Consider the following 4,896-nt stretch of genomic DNA (forward strand, 5'->3'; position numbering starts at 1 on the left):
GCATTTTTTTGTGTGTTCTTGCTGGCTGTTTTGTATGCAGTTATTTCTTTGAAGAAATGTTTATTTGAGTCCTTTGCCCATTTTAAAATTGGGTTGTTAGTCTTTCTGTTATTGAGGCATAAGACATCTTAATATATTCTGGACACTAGGCCATTATCTGGACTCTAGGCCAATATTATCTGGACACTAGGCCAATATGATTTGCAAATATTTTCTCTCATTCTTCTGGGTTGTCCTGTCACTCTTCCAGTAGTGTCCTTTGGTGCACAACGTTTTTACATTTTGATAAATTCCAATTTCTTTTTTCTTTTTTGAGACAGGGTCTCACTCTGTCATCTAGGCTGGAGTGCAGTGGTACAATCATGTGCTCACTGCAGCCTGAAACTCCCAGGCTCAAGCTATCCTTCCATCTCAGGCTCCCAAGTAGCTGGGACTACAGGTGCCTTTCACCACGCCCAGCTATTTTTTGGGGGACTTTTTTTTTTTTGTAGAGAAGGAGTCTATGTTGCCCAGTCTGGTCTTGACCTTCAGAGCTCAAATGATCCTCCTGCCTTGCCTCCCAAAGTGCTGGGATTACAGGTGTGAGCCACTGAGACTGGCCCAATTTATTTTTCCATTTGTTGCTTCTGCTTTTGGTGTCATACCTAAGAAACAATTTTTCAGATGCAATGTAATGAAAATTAACCCCTATGCTTTCTTCTAAGACTTTTAGCTTTTACATTTAGATCTTTATCGACTTTAATTTTTGTGTACAGTGGGAGGTAGAGGTCCAACTTCATTCTTTTACTTGTGGTTATCCAGTTGTTCCAGCACCATTTATTGAAAAGGCTATTCTTTCCCCATTAAATGGTCTTGGCCTCCTTGTTGAAAAGCAATTGACCATTTCTGTATGGTTTCACTTCTGCATTTTCAATCCTATCCATTGGTCTATGTCTACCCTTACAGTGGTACCACACTGTTTTAATTACTGAAGCTTTGTATTAAGTTTTAAAATTAAGAAGAGTGAGTCCTCCAACTTTGTTCTTTTTTCAAAACTGTTTTGGCTATTCTGGATCCCTTAAAATTTCATATGAACTTTAGGATCAACTTTTCCATTTCTGCAGAAAGACCACTGGAATTTTGACAGGGATAGCACTGAATTTGTAGACTGCTTTGAGAAGTAGTGCCATCTTAACAATATTAAGTCTCCTAACCCATGAACACAGTATGTAGTTTCATTTATTTGGAGCTTATACAATTTCTTTCAGCAATGATTTGTAATTTTCAGTGTGCAAGTCTTGTGCCTTCTTGGTTAAATTTATTCCTAAATATGTTATTCTTTTTGATGCTGTTGCAAATGGAACTATTTTCTTATTTTCAAATCGTTGTTTGTTATAGAAATGTAGGGTTTACTATATACAAGATCACATAATCTATGAATAGAGATAGTTTTACTTCTTTTCCCATTTGAATGATTTTTATTTCTTTTTCTTGTCTAATTGCTGTAAATAGACCTTCCAATACAATGCTGAAGAGAAGTGGCATCCTTGTCTTATCACTGACCTTAAGGGAAAAGTTTTCAGTTTTCTGATGTTTGCTGTGGGAATGTCATAACTGCATCCTTTGCTGTGAATGTAGGCTTTGAGATTGCTGAAGAGCCAGGGAGGAAAGCAGGGTGAGGGGCAAGTAAAAACTTTGTAAAATTTTCCTAATTTTGCCCTTTTATGAATTGACTTCATTTTTAGAGGAATTTTAGGTCCATAGCAAAATTAAACAGAAGGGACAGAGATTTCCCATTGATGTCACCTCTGTCCTTTTATTTTTATTTAACTGTCCCATAGATTTTATTCACATGATAAATAACAGTCACATGGAGCAGAGAGGGATGCAAAGGGAGGGCTCCAGATCAAGGGATGGATCTGAAACTGGCCCACTTGTCCCACAGAACTGATGTTTATCGTTTTTTTGATTAAACAGAAATTGATCTTTCCAGGCCAGGTGCGGTGGCTCATGCTTATAATCCCAGCACTTTGGGAAGCTGAGGTGGGAGAATCACCTGAGCCTAGGAATTTAAGATCAGCCTGGGCAACAAGGTAAAACCCCATCTCTACAAAAAATAAAAAATTTGCCAGGTGTGGTGGCATTCACCTGTAGTCCCAGCTACCTGGGGGTGAGAACTCACTTGAGCCCAGGAGGTTGATCACTGCTATAGTGAGATAGTTAGTGGTGATCATGCCACTGTACTCCAGCCTGGGTGACAGAGCAAGACTCTGTCTTAAAAAAAAAAAAAAAAAAAGAAAAGAAAGAAAGAAAGAAAAGGAAAAGGAGATAAAAGAAATGGATTCCTCCTTCAGGCCTCCCAGATAGTATCAAGGAGCTGCAACTTACCAGATCATTGCATCTGGACAATGAGAACCCAGACTCCTCATTAGTCATGATTGCCTAACCAATCACCTATTCCAACTCCTCTTCCTAATTTCTGTTTTCCCACACACAGTTACAATTCTTCCCTGCTATACAAACCCTGATTTTGGCCAGTCAGGGAGATGGATGTGAGACTGATCTCCCATCTTCTTGGCTGCAGTACTCAATTAAAGCCTTCTTCCCTTGCAATACTCATTGTCTCAGTGATTGGCTTTCTGATTGGCAAGCAGCAGGACCTAGATCCAACCCCTGGTGTTTCAGTAACAGATTCTGCGCAGTATTAACATGGCAGCCTCCAAGACAAGAGAAGGCAATTGATCCTTTCTGTGAAAGCCAGGACAGAATATCAAGAAATGTCTATCTCCTGGCTCACAATGGCCTTGGGGCCATGTTCTCTATCTCTTGAGTACTGAAGAACAGAGAAGTCTCAGAAGGCTGATGCTGGGAAGGTGAAAAGAAATAAGAGGATGGAAGGAGGTGTTGGAGAAAATAAAAACAAAATCTCTGGCTAACCCAGAAAATCCCATTCGCAAATGTAGAAAAGAAAGAGAACAGTTTTAATATCAAATAATATTAAACCAGACTGTGAAGCACATAATAGACAATCTGCTAATCAGATGCCAAAGACAGAAAGAGATCTCACTTTTTATCTAGTTGAGAAGATACAATCTATTACAAACATGTCCTCAAAATTAAGGGTAATTTGCCCTCGTGTAAGAGGATTTGAAATTGTTTGCTGTACAATTTTTCATAGTTCATTCTAAATGCACCTGGTAATTGGGGTAGCCACCTATACCAGTTAATTGCCTTTCTCAAAAAGAAAAAATACAACTTTTATCTATGACAAGCCGGCGGTTACCAGTTTGAAGGTAAGCACCTAAGCTAAAGTTACAAGGTGACAGGGAGGTAAGGGCACTATCTTCTTCCTTGCTTACATTTCAAAGAGATGGCTCACCAGGCTTTTGGGGGAAACATTCCTATTTTGTAAAGTTGGCAGATGCTTATTCACCCTTTCAAAAGTATCGGGTACATATCACAAGGGCACTTACACAGATTTCTCATGGAAATATTCCAAAAGTGGGAGGTCAGGTTTATTTCCCTTTCAGCAACAAGCAAAATTTAATTCGATTTGTATTTGCCATTACTATTTAAATGCTCCTCCCATCTGATCTGCAAAACCCCAATTGCTGCATTGCAGAAGGTACCAGCATAGCCCAGTTTTAAATATATATATAACTCCCGGGCTCAAGCCATTCTCTAGCCTCAGCCTTTCTCGGGGTTACAGAGATTACAGGCATGCGCCTCCACAACCGGCTCTAGTAGTCCAGATCTGAACCAGGATCTTAGATAAGAGGCCATCGAGCCAGACTCCAGCCTGAGTGATGCTTCCATCCTCCTGGAACTTGATGAGTCTGTCACTAATTAAGAGGACTTCGACAAGAGAAGGTGACTACAGGGCACCCATAGGAGTGTACTGGTGTTGAGAGTAAGAGCTCAACTGAGATGCTGGGAGGTAGCTTTGCCTTGCCTGTGTCCCACAGGCGTCACGAAGTCGAATTTACATGGTTCTCGAAAGGTACTGAGGAACTATGTTAAAGAAACTTTTCTCCCCTGGTCGCTAGGGGAGGGGTTTCAAGTGCAGAATTTCCCTCTTCCCGCCTCAGGCGGGGGCTCTTGGAGCACTTTTCTCCAAGCCTTCATCCCGAGACCAGAGGGGATTCAAATGCAGGAATTTTCCGGCTCCCCCGCCTCAGGCAGTTAGGGATCTTTGAGCACCTCCACCAGGTGGGCCAGGTAAATTCTTTGTCCTATCTTCCCGCTTCGCGAAAACCGGTTGGGACTATTTCGTCCCAAATTCCCGCGGAAAGCTCTGGGAGGAAGGGGTTCTGTAACGCAGGGTTGTAGAACAAGTCGCCAATTTGCTATCAGAGTCAAAGATCAATCACTCCAGAGGAAGTTTAAAAGATCTCCTCTCTCTCAGAATCCAGGCTCCAAAACATAAAAAAGAACTCCTCTCACTGGAGGAAAACATTAATGGGGAGGGAATAACTCAAGGGTTAAAACTTCAGCTGTGCTCCTACCTGAACGATTTTCCTTTCTGGGTTCCCCTCCCACCACAGTGTGGGAGCTGTCTTCTCTCTCTCTGTGTGTCTAATAAACCGCTCTTCCACAAAAATTCTTTGGGTCCACGATTTTATTCGGACGGTAAACTCACTGCGCTTCCGGGGCCCCTTTCCCCATTCTTGGGGGTAGGGTGGCCAAGAATCTACAAGCTGGGTACTCCCCCGGTAACAGTAGTTAGCATGCCAAGGAGCCTCAGCCCAAGGAACTCGGCTGGTTCGGTGCAGGAAACTGTATCCAATGCACGCCTAACAGCCCACGAACCGCTCCCGCTAGATTCGCAAATCAGAAATGGCTTCTCTCGTGGACCCCAGCTTCCGGAAGCGCCTGCGGAAGCTCCCGCAGAGGCTTATGGGGAGTGTAGTCTTTTTT

The 4,896-nt window shown here is 42.3% G+C and overlaps 1 protein-coding gene across 1 annotated transcript in view; it reads right to left on the reverse strand.

Moving 5' to 3' along the window:
* The window catches only part of TMC2 (transmembrane channel like 2), a 99,085-nt gene extending 94,539 nt beyond the window's left edge, over positions 1-4,546 (reverse strand). The window contains exon 1 of the mRNA XM_032295619.1: positions 4,485-4,546. The gene's annotated coding sequence lies outside the window, so the exon portion shown is untranslated. The remainder of the gene's footprint in view (positions 1-4,484) is intronic.
* Positions 4,547-4,896: the final 350 nt, after the last annotated feature.

This window comes from Sapajus apella, unplaced genomic scaffold (genome assembly GCF_009761245.1).
Source record: "Sapajus apella isolate SASKATOON/1434 unplaced genomic scaffold, GSC_monkey_1.0 scaffold33, whole genome shotgun sequence".
NCBI classification, from domain to species: Eukaryota; Metazoa; Chordata; class Mammalia; order Primates; family Cebidae; genus Sapajus; species Sapajus apella.